The following is a 21,118-nucleotide window of genomic DNA, read 5'->3' as shown; positions in this document are numbered from 1 at the left end:
CAATGCGCATGTACATTTTTTCTATTAGATATATTTAATATTCTGTGTATATCGACTTGTCTAACTTGCTTCCCATTACCTTTAATTATCTACCGGCTTAAGTTCAAAGGAACACTTCGACGTGATACTACTTAGGGAACACATGTCTCTCTAACCTATAAACTATACATGCATACATGCATACATTTAAAGATGTTAATTGACTTGACCGGTTTCAATTTTTTAAAGAAGATTTTCAAAAGTAAAGTTTAAGGCTTTGTGTAGCTTTTGTTATGTTAAAAATAGTTATCATTGAAGTATTAAAATACTGTGATACAGTTTTTGACAATAATAAGAACATGTAAAGAGGGTTTTTTTTTTGTTCAAACAGTTTACATAAAAATGCTCAAAATATCATGATTGTATAGAAGCATATATACAGAAACAATTTGTAGATAGTATTTGATAGGAGAAAGCTTGTATTGTTTAGTCAAAACTTCATCAGAATATGCAGTTTAACATAGACTCAGAGATTATTCTATTGGGCTGCTCTCCGTTATTGTTCTTCGTGCATAGATTGTTAATGCTGCCACTCGTTTGATCGTCTACGGCTTCAATCTCAGACGCACCAGTCCTGTTATTGTCACTACTGACGCTGTTGGTGTAGTTGTTATTTTTATCCCTGTGCTTTTTCTTGTCGCAGTTGATGTTGTGACTTTTGTTGCTGTGAATATTGATACATCTGGTGATGTTTTTGTCGTTGTGGTTGTTGTTACGTTGTTACTGCCTTCATCTCTGTTGGTGCTGTTGTCGTCACCGTGGTTTATGAGGTCGCTGCGATACTTATTGTTAACACCAGTTGTGATTTCGACCAGACCTCTCTAATTTTTTTCTTAAATTATTTTAAGCTCTTATATCCACGAAACTTTTAAGCAATTATATCCGTGATCTATAAAGAAAAAGATTATACCAAATATAATATATACAATGTAAACCTCTTTGTACTCTACTATTTCATTGCATTGTCTATTGTTTTCCAATATTTTCCCATCCTTATTGTATCTAATCACTATCTGTTCTACTACTAGCGATATCACTCAGATATACTAAACTCCAAGCATGTTTCCCTAAGAAACACCAACATATTAGACACACACAGTCACGCACATGCGTGTGCGTGTGTGTATGTGTGTGCATGTGTGTGTGTATGTGTGTGTGTGTGTGTGTATGGCGGAATTAAGGATTGGTATCACTAACGATGTAGATTATAAAATTTATTTACGGGAGATCTGCACGGTGGAGTTGCTCTATGGTCCAATGGGGATTGTTTGTGGTCCCAGCAACATTGTTGAAATAGACAAAACTCTATTTTCGAGCAGAAAATACAACTGGAGTTCAAATACCACCAGAACAGTAGGTTTCCGTCAGTGTCTGTCGATAAACGCGAGGCTTATTTTCTTTTTTCCGTACTCTTTCAAGATCATAATAGACTCGCAGACAATAAATGCTGCCGAGGACTGTGGTGCATATACTTGCATATTTCAATGATGCCTGGGTACCAACTTCAGGAAAAGATGGTGGGACACAGCCTTGAATTTGTAAATTTGCTAAACTGAACTCAAATTCAACAAGTAGAAAATACTGTATAAAGCTGGAGAATAAACAGCACCATGACACTCACAGTTCTAGAATGGACTCGAATCTACGAGCTTACGTATCGCTGCAGGTACGAAAGCTGGGATTTCATCGAAAAAAATCTGTTTTATTTCATCTTTTCCTAATGAAGTCCATATGCTTGCGTTCCATTGTCACTATTATCTCCAGCGAGTCCAAAGTGAGACTTGAGACTATGGCAATCAATTATACTATTACTCTAATTGTACATAAATATAAATCTGCAAGTGGTTGAAAGAAATCCGTGCCACCAAACAATTTCCACATCAGCTTGCAATGACAGGCATATTTCATTGGCTAATATTACGTAAATGTACATGCACATAACTTCTTTACTATTCATCTTCCAAAGAAAGATGAATGCAATTTTCTTCACCAGCATACAAAAGCAAATCAGTATGGAAAATTACAAATTGGCTGAAAAATCGTGGAAATTAATACGTGCACGCGCATACACACACACACACACACACACACACACACACACACACACACACACACACACACATACACACACATACATACAAACAAACACTTACATATATATACATATATAAATATGCATATAAATGCATATCTATGTCTCTCACTCTGACTCATTCTCCATATGTATATACATATATACACACACACATATATATACATATATATATATATATATATATATCTTCATGTGACTATTTGTATGCATACACATAGTCACATGAACTTTTTGTGTTCATAAAGTATCTCTAGAACCACTAGTACTGAGAATGCTTCTACATTCATCTCCGAATGCGGGACTCAGTACCTCATCGAGCGCTGAACCAGCGTTGTATGGGTTAGGCCGCTTCAATTGTGTATATATTGTGTATATGTATATACAGAGCGATAGCCTTAGATATATATACATAGATAAATATATATTGTACTCGTTCATATATATAGGCGCATATGTATATATATGCGCATGCGTGTATGTATGTATCTATGTGCGTATGTATATATTCTTTAGTAGTTTTAGCTCGTGATGATGCCAGTGCACCGTTGTTGACTTTCCTAAATTTTCACTACTTGACACCTCCTCTGCTATGTGGCATTTGGTGAATGTGGGTATGTGATATCACCGCCAGCGTCTGCATTTCTTGCTGTACCATAGGTACATCCGAAACTCTTGACAGGGCGAGATCCAATTTTGTATTGAAAGTGCCTACATTTTGGTTTCTAATGCTTATTGAGTGGAATTTGAAGAGCTATGTGCTCTTGAAATACAAGTAGTCTCACTATCTGGTGCCGGTTGCGAAATGAGGGAGTTAAGATACATTCAATAATCTTTGTGTGAAAAATTGTAAATGACGGTTTTAAATTGTTATTCACCGGAAGGAAAAAGATTTTCTACGTGATATAGTTTTTGTGCTCATCAAAAACATAAACACGCCTGAAACAGCTGTAATGAATCTCTGCTCATTGTATTATATATATGTACACACACAGACGCATGTCATCTCACACAGAGTTAATTATGTAACCGTAAAATATATTTAACCAAACTGATGTGTGTTTTCACAAATGAGTATATATGTGTACAAGTTGCTTTAGGCATTATGTGTTGCACCAGTGGCTATGTTACATATTGACATTAACTTTATCCAGCAGTTACGCTTGTACGTTGCATACATGCGAATATACATAGTTTACATGCATAAATACATGGATAAAATATATACACGCAAGCTCATGATCTCACGTGTCTGCATTTATATAAATTACAAAGTGTATCTGCTGATTGATGTAACTGCTACAGTGTGTGTGTGTATATGATTTTGTACATCCGAATAAGATCGCATGATACCGAATAAGTCTGCTGGCACTTCTTACTTCTGTGAATATATCATTATATTATAAGAGATATCCCATTTGTCTCGACAAAATCGCAATTTATAATTTATTTATCATTCTCTGCAATCTTTTCTAAGTTAAATCTCTCAATCAGTCTTAAGTATCTGTCACAATTCGTGAGAATTTGATTGAGTGCGTTTGTTTACTTCGTTTTACTGGCGATTCTATAGACATTTGTGATAATTGTTTGGTTGAGGCAAAGGAAAATAGCACTGATAAAAATCAATTATTATTCCTTCCGTATTCCGATATATTGCCACATATACAAACATCCGCAACTTACTGCAAAATACACTGTAAATAATATAAATGCACTAAATATCTCCGCGAATATTACTAAGACCAATAAAATGTTAGTCTGGTTGAAATCATAGTGTTTCTCTTGTATAGAATTATCTTGTATTTTTTCTGAAAGTTTCCTGTATCGTGCAATTTTCACCTATTATCGCTTTTACGTTGCGCAAATCTAACTAATTTTTGATCGTCTCATTTTTCTAACTAACGGCCTTTTTCACAATTGGTACGCTAAAATAAATCCGACATCTAAAAATATTACCGTGTTTCGAAAACCATCTGGGGTCCTTTTCTGTATCTCTGTATCACCTATTTACAGATTTCAAGTTTGTTTTCTGATATATATTGATGACCTAAATACGGTAGAAGAACGATACAATTTCCTTCGGAAATTCCCTTTCCCAGAGATGGCAAAAAAAAAAAAATAGCGCACAACATCCAAGTGACAAATGTGATTATGTGCAGCTTCAGTTTAGAGGGTTTAACACTTTAGAATATAGAAGTATTTCTCAAGTATCACTTCTCAGTATACATGTAAGCACAACAGCAAGACATCAAAGAACATAGTTAGAAAAGAGGAAGGTTTCGTTTTTGCATTTTCATCTTTATCAGCTTGTAAAAGTTAAGCCAGTCGTCTTTCCCTTTTAAAGTAACCTTTAGTAAATGATAACATGGCTTATGCTTCCAGGAGTGATAGCTGTTTGTATAAGTGTAAAATCTGCTCTGGTCCTCAAAATCAACAGCGTATTTATAATACATATATATTATATCCATTGTCTATCTTTAAGAGGCCCAGTGTAAGTCTTTTCATCAAGAGTCTTCGAACAGTTTTATATAGCTGAATGCCACTTAATTGCAACTATCATACTTACGTACCTTACATGTTTGATGAGGAAAAGCTCAGTATATGTCTCTCGTCTTCAGAATGGACATAGTAGATAGTTATGTCTGGGAGTGATAATTTATGAAAGAAATATAAGCGATCGTGTTGACTTGGCCTGACTACTTTTCATCAAACTGCTTTAAATTCTGAGTGGACCTGATGCAATATATCAACAGTAATGTCCTATGCAGCATATTTCCTTCCAATATTACAATTTTCCTGCATAAATAACCTCCAAGATGCTGACATAAGTATGTGGGTGTAAACAACAAGCGTGATTGAGTATATACATATAGGCGAATGCACGGATTGGTGCGCTTACGCGAACACTATAGAGTTTTCTACTCCTTTATCTTTACTCCCTCCTCTTACTTAGCGGTCTTAGCTCTTTTGTATTAATAACGGTCAACGACACAGTAATGTCCCTTTGTTTAATGGTCATTTTTCACAGGAATTTTCAATGGCCAGATAACTGAAGAGATGGTGGCATGGGTTCCCACCCCGGCATCCGAAACTCCGAGTTTTATCATGGCTACCGAATAAGTGTCGCATATTTTTACAGATAAATTCCTCTATTTACATAATATCGAGGTCTCTTTCTTTCATGTGTTGTCCTTTCGATCAATATATATATATATATATATATTCATGTCTATCATGTCGGCGTTTCTCATCGTTTTATTTTGCATAAGATAAATTTAGGAATGTTGATGGGCTAATATCATGCCAAAAGCTTGACGGGTGACTGTCATGTTGTGCATTTCTTAAAATAGAATTTATGCTTGCAATGTCAAAACGATATTTGATTTTATCTATGTTACCATCATGTCAACCGGACTGCTTATAGTGTAGTGGTGTAGCGATGTATATGTATGTTTGAATATATTAAAGTAACTTTGTCTCAGATGAAATTGGTAGATGGCTGTCAAAAAACATCCTCGTATTAATGCATTGAATATATACATTCATCATATGGTCTGACGTGAGCACCATCTGGAACTCCGTATGTTATTGTTTTGGGGAGCATACTGCAGGTTTGTAGCAACAAGTATTGAACACAGTATAAGTAGCAATTTACTTACCACCAAACATCGACGATATATGGTAAATAATAAATCAATAGTCGTAAGATTTACTACAACAGCACCTTAGGACTGTTTTAGAATGAGATTTCAAAGAATCTATTCTGTTGTGGGGCCCTGATCAATTTAGATCAATCGAAAGCTTTCGATAGGGTAGACCATCAATACTTGGAGGCTGTCCTCATAGCAGCCGGCTTCGGTCCCATTTTCCGCGGCTGGATGGCTGCCTTGTACAGGGGCATCCGTTCGGTAGTTCGCGTCAATGGGCATCTATCAAGACCCTTCGACATTGCACGTTCGGTCCGTCAGGGATGCCCCCTCTCGTCGCTTCTGTACGTGTTGACTCTCGAGCCACTACTGCGGAAGCTGGCGACGCTGAGGGGCATCCCGCGAGAGTTGGGAAGCGGGACGAGCGTGTCGGCATACGCGGACGACGTCACCGTCATAGTGTCTAGCCAAAAGCACATCGAGCTTGTCGGCGAGACACTGAGAGACTACGAAGCGGTAACGGGAGCGAAAATCAACCGGGATAAGTCAGTGGGCTTGCGGCTCGGCACCTGGAGAAGGAACCCCATGCCGTCAAGTAGCGCCTCCGTCGTGGGACGTTGGACTGACGGTCCGGTTGAGATGCTCGGGGTCTGGTTTGGTCCAGACCTCCAAACGGAGAAGAACTGGGACGAGATAACGAGAAGGGTGGCCACTCTAGCCCGGCAATGGGCCGAGTGGAAGCTTTCCCTGAAAGGTCGGGCGGAGGTGGCGAACACGTACATCGCGTCCGTCATCTACTACCGCCTGACCGTCGTTCCTTGTCCCGACCCTACCATCACCAAACTGGAGCGCATCCTCTTCCGCTTCTTGTGGAAAGGAAGCGTTCCGATGGTTAGGCGATCCGTTTGCTGCCAACACCCGTTAAAAGGAGGACTGGGCATGCCGTGGTTGATGATGCGCAGACACGCGCTGAGACTGCGACATCTCCGGCTCTACGTAGACAGCGGTGAACAGGTGTGGTCACCGTTTGTGCGGCGCGCTTTCCCGCAGCTCGTCTCCATGACCGAACTGCAGTCATGGATCAAGAAGAGGCCGAGGAAGGGCGAATGGCACCGCGAGTGTCGCGCTGCTCTTCGGCAACTCCAACAACCCGGGTCAACCTTGAGCGACTGCATCACAACTAACGCATTCTATAGTGGATTAGTGGAGGGAAGGTACGACGACGATCTCGGGGCGAACCTAGGCGTCGACGAGGAATACCTGACCCGCCTGTTTAAGACGACCTTCGGGCCGGGACCTATGGACAACTTCCAGAGATCCCTGGCCTCGCAGTGCTATCGAGAAGCACTACCCGTTCGGGATAAGCTCTACAGGCATGGCTCGAGAAACACGGGGCCGACCTGTCCGAGATGCCGGCAGAGCGACGAAACCGTTCTGCACGCACTCGTACAGTGTCCCACCATTTCCGAGCTGTGGGCTTACGTCGAACAATTGCTATCGCGTGTGGGACGAGTCGGTCTATCAGCCGAGTCTATCGTGAATATTGTCGCGCCTCCTTCCTTTAAACGGGAAGGAAGAGCTATTTTCATCGTACTTGTGGCTATGGCGAAAGAATGTGTATGGTGGACGCGTCTGAAAGGTCTAGAGACAAAGACTTTCCTCCCTGGGCAATCTCTCATCAACTTCTTCAAGTATCACCTGAAGAGGAAGTTGAGAGTAGAAAGGGAAGTCTTGTCTAGTGAATGCTTCAAAAAAAGATGGGTGAATGTAGCAAGGATGGCACGTGTGAACGACCGAGCCATCTTGAGCATAACCCTATGAACAAGAAAAAAAAAAAGAACAAAAAGGCAAAAGAGAGTCACTTACTGTTATAGTTTCTTCAATGAGAATATTGACCAAGGTTACCGTGGTCTTTTCCGTGGGCTTTTCCTTCCACGGCTAAACCTAAACTGTCCTCCCCTCTTTTTACACGAGAACATTACTGTGTGATACACGATCCCTATTGATCGGCCTTTCCTTTTCTTTTTTTTTCGATCCCTTTTGATCGAACTGCCCCTTTTTCCCTTCCTACGATCCCTTTTGATCGACACCACCAATTTTTTTTTTTTCCTTCCTTCCCCCTCCCAAAAAGAAAAGCTCTACATTGTATTTGTCCCAACTTCGTTGAGCCCTGTGTGGCTAATAAAAGAAATGTATATATGTTGGAAATATTAGCCAAACACTCTTGTCTTATCGTGTCATAATAAAATCTATCTATCTATCTATCTATCAATCTATCTACCTATCTATCTATCTATCTATCTATCTATCTATCTATCTATCTATCTATTAGGTTCTGACTCTTCCGGTGCTTTTTCGTAAGTCTGAACCTAAAAGTAAGGCCAATATTCCTAGACCCAGAAGGTAGGCTGGTTGTCTTGGACGTCGATGGCACAAACGGGTGTGCTTTCCGTCTGACGGCAGTGTATGCACCGTCCTTAACGGGTCGCGCGGATTTCTTTAGACGTCTAGAGTTTTTCCTGGGAACGTCACGACCTTTACTGTTAGTAGGGGACTGGAACGCTACTTTGGACACGCATATTGACTATGTGGGAGTGAATAGGAGTAGAAGGGGATGTATGTGCCTCAAAGACCTGCTCAGACGTTTCCATTTGTCTGACAGGTTCCGACTCGACCATCCGAACGTGCCAACGTGGACTTTGATAAACCGCGTCGGATCGTCGAGATCGTATCTAGATAGAGTTCTATGTAGGACAGCGGATAGAGATAGTGTAGGATGTCCACAATTTAAAATAGTCAGCTACACAGATCACAATTTTGTGACGTGTACGCTCGACTTAGATAAGACACATAGGCAGGGTCCCGGTTACTGGAAACTGAACGCTTCGCTCTTAGCGCGGCAGGTTTACAGGAACCGGATTAGCGAATTAATTAAGAGGGCGTTAACAGGAGCCATCGTTAACAACCGCTGGTGGTTTGCCCTGAAAATGGCAATTAAATCGGAATCTATTAGGTTTAGTAAAGAACTAGCGATAGATGGAAATAGAGTAGAGGGAGACTTAGTTAAGAAACTAGAAGAAGCACTTACAACTGGCAGCGCAACAAACGTTTTGGCTGCGAAGATGGCCCTCGACCAACACCTCAACGCCAAACACGAAGGTTGTGTCGTCAGAGCTAAAATGCGTGCCTTAAGGAACGAAGGGATCGAAGCTGCGCGAGAAGCCCGGGTGGCGGAGGCGCAACGCGGTAACAGAGCCACCATTCGGTCTCTAATCGATGAACAGGGATGTAGTTTGCTCGAACCCGAAAGGATGTGTGGGGCCTTTCAACAGCACTTTGCTCGACTGTTCGGTGCGAGCGGTGGGTCGGAACGCAGAATGGACTTCAGTGCCTACCTGACCGGCCTGCCGCGGCTCTCGGCGGGAGAGGCAGAGTGTTGTGAGGGTCCCATCACAGCTGCTGAAGTAAGGGATGCTATGGCGGGCTGCGCGAGGGATAAGTCTCCTGGATTGGATGGTCTACACTACGAGCTGTATTGTCAAATGCCAGACTTGTTTGGCGACCTCTTGGCATCAGTCTACTGCTACTGGCAACAAAACGGGAGAATTCCCGGTTTCGTCAGACGAGGTGTAGTGACATTGCTGAAGAAAGACCCAAACAAGGGGAATTTTATAGATAATTTCAGGCCCATCACTCTGATCAACGCAGATTTGAAAATTTTGGCCAAAGTAATAGCCAAGAGGTTGGCGCTTGTCATCGATAAACTGGTCGACAAGGCGCAAACATGCGCCGTGCTGGGCAGAAGCATCCATGACAACCTCCACCTCATGCGCTACATCATGGACAGGGTAGTTAAGGATCCTGGCATGGGTGGGGCGCTGATCAATTTAGATCAATCTAAAGCCTTCGATAGGGCCGACCATCGATACCTGGCGGCCGTCCTCAGGGTAGCTGGCTTTGGTCCCGTCTTCCGCGGTTGGATCGCTGCTTTGTATAGCGGCATCCGATCGGTAATTCGGGTAAACGGTCACCTGTCAAAACCGTTCGACATCACGCGTTCGGTCCGTCAGGGATGTCCCCTGTCGGCGCTTCTGTATGTATTGACGCTCGAACCACTACTGCGGAAGCTGGCGACACTGAGGGGTATCCCACGAGAGCTGGGTTGCGGGACGAGCGTGTCACCGTCATAGTGTCGAGCGAAAAGCACGTCGAGATGCTAGGCAAGACACTTAAAGAATACGAAACGGTGACAGGAGCAAAAACTAACCCGGAAAAGTCAGTGGGTTTGTTACTCGGCACCTCAAGAAGCAAGCCCATACCGTCCAACAGCGACTCTGTAGTGGGACGCTGGACGGACGGACCGGTTAAACTGCTCGGTGTCTGGTTCAGTCCGGACCACCAAATGGATGAGAACTGGGACGAGATCACCAGTAGAGTGATCAAACTCAGCCAAATATGGGCCGAGAGAAAGTTATCTCTAAAAAGCCGGGCGGAGCTGGCTAATGTGTATATCGCATCAGTCATCGATTACCGCCTGACCGTCGTGCCTTGTCCCGATGTCACCATCACGAAACTAGAACGCATACTTTTCCGCTTTCTGTGGAAGGGTTGCGTTCCGATGGTGAGGCGATCCATTTGCTGTCAACAACCGTTACATGGAGGACTGGGAATGCCGTGGTTAATGATGCGCAGACATGCGCTGAGACTGCAGCATCTCTGGAACTTCATTGGCGACGGTGAATAGGTGTGGGCGCCGTTTGTGAGGCACACCTTCTCGCAGCTCGTCTCACTCACCGAACTGCAAACATGGATCAGGAAGAGACCGAAACTGGGCGATTGGCACCGCGAGTGTCGCCAAGCTCTACAACAGCTCTGCCGTCCGGGATCAAACTTGTGCAACTTCCAAACGACCAATGCGTTCTATAGAGGACTAGTAGAGGGGAGGTCTGACGACACTCTCGGGGCAAACCTGGGTGTCGATGAGAAATTCCTAACTCGCCAATTCAAGACGACGTTCGGGCCGGGACCTATGGATAATTTCCAGAGATCCCTGGCTTGGCAATGCTATCAGGACGCACTACCAGTTCGAGAGAAGATCTACAGACACGGTTCGAAAACCACCGGCCCGACCTGCCAGAGATGCGGTCAGAGCGGCGAAACCGTTCTGCACGCACTCGTGTAGTGTCCAGATATTTCAGAGCTGTGGACCTTCGTCGAACGGCTGTTGTCGCGTGTGGGACGAGCCCACTTATTAGCCGAGTCTATCGTGAATATTGTTCCGCCACCTTCCTTTAAACGGGAAGGAAGAACGGTTTTTGTAACACTGATAGCTATGGCAAAATAATGCGTGTGGTGGACGTGTTTGAAAGGTCTACAAACAAACACCTTCCACTCTGGTCAGTCCCTCGTTAACTTTTTCAAGTACCACTTGAAAAGGAGGATGAGGATAGAGAGGAAAGTGATGTCGAATGAAAGTTTCAATAAAAAAATGGGTAAAGGTGGCAAGAATGGTAAGAATGAAAGACGACACCATTTTAAGCATAGACTTGTAACAAAAAGAGACAAAAAGAGAGAAGGTACTTACTTTCATGTACCTTTAAAAAAAGAAGCCTGAGGTGACCGTGGTCTTTTCCGTAGGCTTTTCTCTCCACGGATAAACCTAATCTGTTCCCCGTTTTTTTTACATTGACTGTGATACACGATCCCTATTGATCGCCCCCCCCTTTTCTTTTCTTTTTTTTCCCGTGATCCCTTTTGATGGAAATCCCCACCTTTTTTTTTTCCGCGATACCTTTTGATCGAAAGTATCCCCCCTTCGCCCCCCAAGAAAATCTCTACATTGTAATTTGTCCATTTTCTGTATTTAGCCCTGTGTGGCTATAATAAAAAGATATCTATATATCTATCTATCTATCTATCTATCTATCTATCTATCTATCTATCTATCTATCTAGTTCCTTCTCTAATTCTTCAATTCCTCTGCCTCCTACCTCTCTCTATTCTTCCCATGCGATTGGTGCTCAGTCAAGCATGATCTTTCTTTCTTGGCTTGACCGCCGCTAACACAACACCTTATTTCCCTCTTTCCTGACTCTCATCTATGTTTGTAGCCGCAAGCCTTCCACTTCACACGCCAGCTTAAGTTAATTTGTCCTTTTAGTCGAAATACACCTGCCGTTATTCTTGTTGTTTGTATTTTGAATCGTGTAACATTTTCTCCATTTTCTCGTATTTTTGTCCGTGTTGTCGCACTTATTCGATCGCTTTCTTCCCAAAATTTAATGCCATTAGCTTAGGTTTTTCGGGCCTATCAATTTTTAACGGTCTCATGTGTAACAGGCTGAAACTGTAATACTGATTGGAAGCTTGGTTGATGAATGGAAAACCATGAATATTCTGCCCTGGTTTTCCTGACCGTCTTTCTATCATCTGTCTATCCGTATGTTTTTACTGTTGTGCATTATGTTCAGTCCAGTTTTAGGCGCAGGAGCGACTGTGTGGTAAGAAACTTGCTTCGCAACTGCATGGTTCTTAGGTTCATACGTGGTATATTGGGCAAGGGTCTTCTACTATAGCCTGAGCTGAGCAAAGCCTTGTAAGTGATATGGCAGACGGAAACTGAAAGAAGCTTGTCGCATATATTAATGTATGTATTTGTGTGTATGTATTTGTTCCCCCACCATCGTCTAACAACATATGTTGGTGTGCTTACGTGCCTGTTACTTTGCAATGCGGCAAAAAAAGATCAATACAATAAAGACTAAACTTACAAAGAATAGTCTTGGGTTCGATACGTTCGACTAGAGGCGGTGCTCCTGCATGACCGCATTGAAAAGACTGAAACAGGTAAAAGACTAATGGCCTGGCTAAGTGAAAATAGTTTTTTTGTATTCCTCCTTTCTACTTGGAGAGATTGGATTTAATTATAAACATATATGCTTCTGTTCAAATGTAATTTCATTAAATTCCTATATCTTTGTGCAGCTGAAGATTGCTCTACATATTATATTTGATGGAATGTTTACATTGCACAATTAAATGGAGTCGCTCCAAACGATCCTACTGCATTACTTTTGGATATCTTTGTTGCTTACTTTGATTATATATATACATATATATATATGTATACACACACACACACACACACACACGCACACACACATATATATATATATATATATATATATATATATATATATATATATATATATATACATGTGTGTTTGTGTGTGTATGTGTGTGCGTGTGAACGTGTGTGTATATATATATATATGTATATGTATATGTATATGTATATATATGTATATGTATATATATATGTATATATATATATATACATATATATATATATATATATGTATTTTTGTGTGTGTGTGTATGTGTGTTTGTATGTGTGTGTATGTGTGTGTGTGTGTGTGTGTGTGTGTGTGTGTGTGTGTGTGTGTGTGTGTGTAACACATCTCGACGAAACAGCTGCTGTCTGTACTTTTGCGATATTAAACTTCTAAAATTCTTGATAGACAGACAGTTATATGATTGACTGACCGATGACATTCGATTGTTTCTAATAAGTGGTAGGTTAGATGCTATCTTGCCACATTAATTATGTTGTTGTACTTGATTGTATGCATCTATTTGTGTGTCTGCATCTTGATTGTTGCTAACAATTTATTTAAAACGATAACCTTACATTTAAGAAACCGATAATGAAGGATTTTATATTTTTTCATGAGACTTAGTATAATAAATGGCGTTTTTATGCACGATGATCAGTTATATATAGGATCAATTTTTGGCACGTATTATACGAAATTTTATATTGGTGCAATTGTGTGACATTGACGGGGTCATATATTGAAAATGCATTTTAATTGTTATGTGCACTACAGAGGGTGGGTGTAGATGTGGTCGACGATATGAAATCCAGAGCCTCAGTTACATTCTCACTGCATATCTCTTAAGTGTTATCTGCTACAATACCTTCTGGTGGAACCAAGCATTGTGAGTAAAATTGGTCATATGGAAAATGCGTAGGCCAACTGCAGATAGTTTATGCATGATCAAAGGATCGAAGTGTGACACTCTTTCAGCCTGACTATAAATGGGAGGGTGCACGTTTATGCAGAATAATATGAAGTAGAATGAACATGCCCTTGTTCATTGGGGAAAATCACAGAATCTATTATCATACCACAGAGCCATTCTTATTTAGAATTGTGTAGATTGCACTGGTGAGGATTGAAAGTTATGAACATAGAAGAAATTAACATTGGTTGAAGCACATGAAATAAGATACGTGTTCCCCAATCTTAATGATATTTACTTACGTTTTTTAACCAAAACTTTTGACATGTTGCAACGTAATACAAGTACAAAAATGCCCGAAGTCAGAATAAAAAATTTCAGATTTATCACATTGTCAGATTAAAACTTAACATCTATTAATGTTTTAACATCGTCAACTTAGAATGGATACGGAGCCAGACAGGTTCGTTAATTTAATGGAAGCGCTTCATTCAATGATATTTGTAGCCACTTCATGACCATTGAAATTGCTATTGTCGACGTTATTCTTCAATCACTGCAGGATATTGACAGGTAGATGTTCCGGATGATGGCATCTATGGAAGAAATATTATGTATACTGGTTAGTACTGGGCCTGGGAATTGGACACAATACGAATGATGATGGGAGTTAAAAGTGACATATAATTGGAATATTTTTTATAGTGAAAGACATGTCTCATACAGTTCTATATTTAAGAGATGAATTATGTACATTATTTATATTATATACAACTGACGTATATTTGCTCTCATCTTGCTTTTTGTTAACACAACTTTTCGGCTGATATACCCTTCAGCCATCATCAGGTGTCTAGGGGAAATTTAGAACCTGGGATCTCATTCCTAAGGTATTTTTCGATGTTATTGTTGTTGTTGTTATTATTATTATTATTATTATGCAGGTCACTGCCTGAAACAAACTCGGGATCTTGGAGTTAGTAGCCCGCGCTCTTAACCACTACGCCATAATAATAATAATAATAACAATAATAATATACCTTAGGAATGAGAACGCAGTATCGAAATTTCCCCAAGACACCAGATGAAGGTTGTAGGGTATATCAGCCGAAACGTGTTAACAATAGAAAAGACGCGGACAAATATCCGTCAATTGTAAATAGTGTAAATAATGTAAAGAAATGTTTGTTACTATCCTGAGTAATCTATAGATTTCTACTTCATATTATAATAGATAATTTGTCACACACAAGGATACTGAAAATATTAATCTAGTAACGCTTTAAAGTAATGATATCTACTGTTGAAATTGATCGTTCAAAATTATAAATAATATGTCACAAAATACAATCATAAATTAAGAAGCAATCGATATGTACTTTTACAGGTAGTTTTGTAAATTTATTATTCGCACGACTTGATATATATATACTAATAATTTTTTTCATCAAGCATAAGTGAATACCGAAATAATAAAGGCACAATAAAATATATATGTTTATATTTAATGACATACTTTTAAATTGATAATAATTAGGATATGTTATTTATATTAGATTAGATATCAAGTGGTAATGTTCGTGCTGATTGAATCAATTAACCAACCGTGATAAACTAGGTATCATATTTCTACACTAATATGCCCACCATGCCAAGATTATGGCTTGTGTAGCAGAAATTTCTGGGTAATTCCCTATTATTATTCGATCCATTTGAAATTGCCACGTTCAATTATGTCTGGTATTTATGATTTTGATTACAAAATATTATAAGAGCATTTCTATGTAAGAAATGAAGCGTTAAAATCTCATTGAGAATCACTATTTTATTCATAAAACACTAAAATATTCTGTTTTTAAAATTAATAATCTATATATGTTTTGCTTCACAGACTATGGTTTACCACAATATTCGTAGTCTAACACAATAAGATACATGTTACAATTTTGAAAGTGCTTTACAATTATTGCTCACTATATAATGTATTGTGGTCTATGAATATAGAATGCTATTTGCCCCCAGTAGGTTTTGGCATACTCCGATATGCATAGATAAATGTGTGTGCATGTGTATGTCATTATGGGTGTGTGTGTGTGAGAGAGAGAAAGTGCGTGTGTGTTTGTGCGCCTGCATGTGTGTATAGATATTTATATCTATATTTACATAAAGAGAGATACCTATATATATATACATATACACAAACATACATATACTTACACACACACAACCAAACTCACATATGTATCAAAATGCTACGTACTTTTTATATAATTCTTATAATGTAATGTAGTTTGCATTGTCAATCTGATGGCTTGAGTGAAATATTTTTTTACATGAAAATTCCTTCAAGACCGATATTTAGTATTAGTTTTTTTAGTTTATGAAATACAATGACAATTTGTATTATTTATTGTTATCTACTATGTTTCTCATTTTCCCATTTGAATTCAAGGCAGTATAGAGTTGTTCTTGACTAAATTCAGTGTTTGACAAATTGATATACTTAAAAACGTCAAACAAATGAACTGGAGACTCTGCAATAATCATAGCACATGAGGAATACAGTACAAACTGTTTAACTGAACAATTTGGCCATATAACCTCCCTATTATAATTTCAATATTCCATTTGCGCTTTATATAATTTGCTTATTTTCTGATTGTGTACGAGTCTCTTCTAATATTCCAGCATTTCATCATATGATTTCCTTTTCTTTTCTTTATGACCTTCACGGTTATTTTGCTCAGGCATTGTACAATAGCTGGGATTTCGACTGGTGTGTTCAAACATTATTGAGAACAGAACATAGTAACAGGTTTTTTGTGGAAAAAAAGAACTTGCTAAAAATTCCATCGTCATCACCATTTGTAAAAACTGACAAAGTTACAGTTACGTTTCCAGCAATGTAGGTAATAGTATATCTATTCTTAATTTTGTAAACTTAATATTTCTTTCTTTTGACTATGATTAATAAACTTCACTATCCTTCGTTTCTGCATTTCTATCTATATTTGACTGTTGTTAATTTATATTCTAAATTTGTTCTTCCCAAAGTTTTGTGTTTCATTTTGCTCTGTTCTCTCTGATCATCTCGTATGCCTCTTACTTCTTATGTTCTAATTGAGTACATAGTGCTCCTCTAAATTATGGCTATGAGCATGTTGAACTTGCAAGGCTACTGTTCTTTCTGGAATCTCACATGCTCTACAACATCCCATATGTAATATTCTTACCTCATAATGCCAGTCCGCTTCTCTGGTAACTCTATATTTTAAGTATTCCAACTGTATTTGATGCGTTAGCGTTTACTTATTATTTAAGTCTTTTTATTGCTTTTACGTCTTATAATCGATATTTGTTTCTTTTTGAATCGCATATTGTAGACATTAAAGAAAGTATATTTCTAATCTTGAGCGTCCACCAAACGGTGGCCATATAACAAATGAACTATTTTGTTTATCATTTAATTTTAATGTTTCATATTTTCAGGATATGACCATAATATCGTCTGTCGCTCAGAATGTATATTGTATAAAAAGAATTTGGTACGACATTGGTATACTAACTTTAATGTTTTAACGTCCGTACGTCTTTTGTTCAACAGTAATTTTCTATTAGACGAGCAGTAACACTAAACTAATATAAAAAAAAAAAACTACAGTCAATTTCTGTCTTGGACTTTATTAATCTGAAGACAAAGTAGGGTTTCCATCCATATAATTCTTATTTCTTCAGCACGGAGGTCGATGAGTATAAAACGTTAAAACTCACTAAATTCAGTTAGCCATGGTAATTTGTCCTACTATATTTATCAACATTAAGAGACATATGTGAAATACTAGGATAGTATTTACACACAAACACTCAATTATAAGCGCATACAGATGCACACACGTATGTATATTAATGTACTATTCCGTTATTGGTGGAATCAAGAAAAATGTTCTCCATCCGATCAAAGATAAATACAATGTAAAATGCAAGACACGCTATACACGCTTTGTCATTTCTTGAACATGAAATTAATAGTAGCTCCAAATCCTGTAAATATGTGTGTGTGTGTAAGTATGTAGATGTATGTGTGTAAATATTTTTGCATATGTGTGTGCGTGTGTGTATGTGACTGTGTTTGTGTGTTTGTGCACGAATGTACGTGTTTAAAGATAAACTCACATATATTCCTACACACGCAAGCGCAAAATATCTTTAAAAACCGAGTAGGGAGGAAATGATGGATATATATTCTCTCTACGTTTATATGGAAACGCATTGATATTCTAGCGATCATGCTACTATAAAAAATATACTACAACAAAAGAAATTAAAACAAAGAATGATATAACTGAAAATACTTTGAAGTTAGAAATTTTACTGCATAACTATTCTTCCATTTTGTATCATTTTAAATATAGGGTAGATTTCCCCTCTTTTATTTACCGATTTGTTTATGTCACCTCACCACTCCTTCGCCTTTTCACTACCTGCTAATTATATTCATCTTCCAGAATCCTGCTCCATATGCTTTTCTACTGTTCCTTACGTTTTCTCTGTTTCGCCCTCCCCAGGATATTTTCATTCCACTTGTTAGTATGTTATTATTTTTGAAAATAAATCGGAATGACATAGCAGAATTATTAGAGTTGCAGACAAAATGCATAGCAGCATTTCATTTGTCTTCGCGTTCTGAGTTCAAAAAGCGCACATTCTTTTTCATCATTTTGGTGGCGATAAAAATCAGTATCTGGGGAGAGCTGTGGTCAAAGTAATATATATATATATATATATATATATATATATATATATATATATATATATATATATGCGTATAGATCCATACGAAGTTAGATCAAATGCCCTTTTATTTCAAACTTTAAGTTAAGTAAAATAACATTAGAAGACAAGTAAATTCATTAAAACGTATCCCATCGTATTCTATTCTTATGCGCGCTCCAGGTTCAATTCCATGCGTATCGAATTGGCAGGTTTAGAGACAATAAGCTCCTTGCACACATTTTCAGACTTCTCCTTGGTTTTGAACCTCCGTGTCTGCAAGAATAGATTCTTGCGTATAAAATTTCACAATTTGATGGTACTAGGTTTGGATAGTAGGCAAGGTGAGGAAGCACTTTCGTCCCTTCAAGTTCCTAATATTTACGGTTCCCATATTGCCAGTATGGGTGAGGCCTTGTAAGGCGGCAAACAGTCAAAGTGTCTTCGGCTCACTGCTCTTGTTGAGCAGAAACGTTTGCCTTCACAGCATGACGATCTGATACTAGCTCAAAGTGCTATATCTCCTCAAAATATCACCACACGCACACAATATGACCATCTGTTCAAAGCACTTTTGTCTGCAACAGGTTCTGAAGTCTCAGCTCATCCGCCCTGGTTCCTCTGGGAACGACAGGCAACGTTTGCCCGAAGTCACCAGCCATGAGGAGGGTGACACCACCCATGATCTTTTTATTGTTTCTGAAGTCTTGTAGTGTTCTATCAAGCGCTTCAAAGGCTGCCTTATGGGACATTGCTGCCTCATCCCAGACAATGAGTTTAGCATCTGTAAGGAGTTTTGCTAACGCTGTATTCTTTGTTATGTTGCATAAAGGAGATTCATTTTGGATGAGGTTCAGAGGCAGCTTGAATGTTGAATGGGCTGTTCTTCCACCTGTTAGGAGGGTGGCTGCAATTCCAGAGGATGCAACAGCCAGAGCAATCTTCTTCTTCTGTCGCACCTTGGCAAGGAGCAGGTTGATCAATAATGTCTTTCCTGTGCTTCCAGGGGCATCTAAGAAGAAAACTCCACCAGTGTTATTGTCCAGAGATGTAAGAACTTGCCAGTATACCTCCTTTTGATCCTGTACCAGAATTGGTTCCTTTTCATTGACAACTGCTTGCAAACTTTCCATGTTGTATGATGTTTCCCTGATTAGCTTTTGTGCTAATCTGTGTTGAACATCTGTGACAGGAGGAGCTGGAAGACCATAGACTTCAAGTTTGTTTCCACCCAGTGATTGAACCTTGTCGTCTATTAATCTTAATGTCTCATTGAAGATGTCATCATTGAATGTGACATCACCGTCACACTGATATTGAATTCTTTGAAGAATGTCTTCAGAAAGCCCCTCCTTGTATTTGTCCCAAAGTTGATTTGGATTTGACAATCCACAGTTCACCAGCATGATGGAGAAGAGGTTTCTCAGCTGCATAGGAGACTTGCACATTTGTGCCTCTGTCAGAGTGGCATCCCAGTGTGCATCATCTTCCAGAAGACCCCTGAGATGGCAAGCCTAGCGATATGTTTGACATACTGTGTTATCAAACGTACGTAATGATGTAAACGATGTGGGTCTCTTGATATGGTGTAATAGAAGCCTTAGATAGTAGCACTCTGAGTAGTTGGGATGGACAACATAGACTCTGCCAAGTGTATCTGATTTCTTGATTCCTGGATGAAATTTCTCACTCAGTGGACCAAAGAGCCAGTATCGAAGGTACCAGAAAGAAAAAAATACCTCAGCAACAGGGAAACACAAAACTGTACTTCTGTTAGTAAATGATGAGATTACTTACATCAGTAAATGTGAACTTGTTAGCAATTGAAAATGTAAACTTTTATTTTCGAACAGTAACGATTGAAGTTAAAGTGCGGTTGAAGCGAAATTTGTCACTCAGTGAACCAAACAGCCAGTATCGAAGGTACCAGAAAGTAAAAAAAAAACCTTAGCAACAGGGAAACACAAAACCGTACTTCTGTTAGTAAATGATGAAGTTACTTACATCAGTAAATGTGAACTTGTTAGCGATTGAAAACGTAAACTTTTATTGAGAAGAGTAACGATTGAAGTTAAGGTGAGTTTGAAGCGAAATTTGTCACTCAGTGAACCAAAGAGCCAGTATCGAAGGTACCAGAAAAAAAAACCCTCAGCAACAGGGAAACACGAAACCGTACTTCTGTTAGTAAATGATGAAATTACTTACATCAGTAAATGTGATTAAAATGTTAATGCAAACAGTAACGATTAAAGTTAAAGTGAAGAAAAAACTATGGCTACCGGAAGTTTGACATTGAGGAACCATTTTAAAGAAGTGAATCTTAAATATAAAGCAATATTATTTATCTTAATAAATAAAAAAAATCAAATGAAGAGCCTAAGATTTATCCGAGGTCAAATTATTCCTGCATCACAAGTATGGAAGAAAATAGTGAAGCCGTTTTCACGTGATAAGCGATTACACACACATCTCTGTTTTATATATAGTATAGATATATATATACACATATATATACAGATATATATATATACATATATACATATAT

This window comes from Octopus bimaculoides, chromosome 3 (genome assembly GCF_046866305.1).
Source record: "Octopus bimaculoides isolate indiv1 chromosome 3, ASM4686630v1, whole genome shotgun sequence".
In the NCBI taxonomy this organism is placed as follows: domain Eukaryota; kingdom Metazoa; phylum Mollusca; class Cephalopoda; order Octopoda; family Octopodidae; genus Octopus; species Octopus bimaculoides.
The sequence above is the reverse complement of the archived record's forward strand: the minus strand, read 5'-3'. Positions refer to the sequence as shown.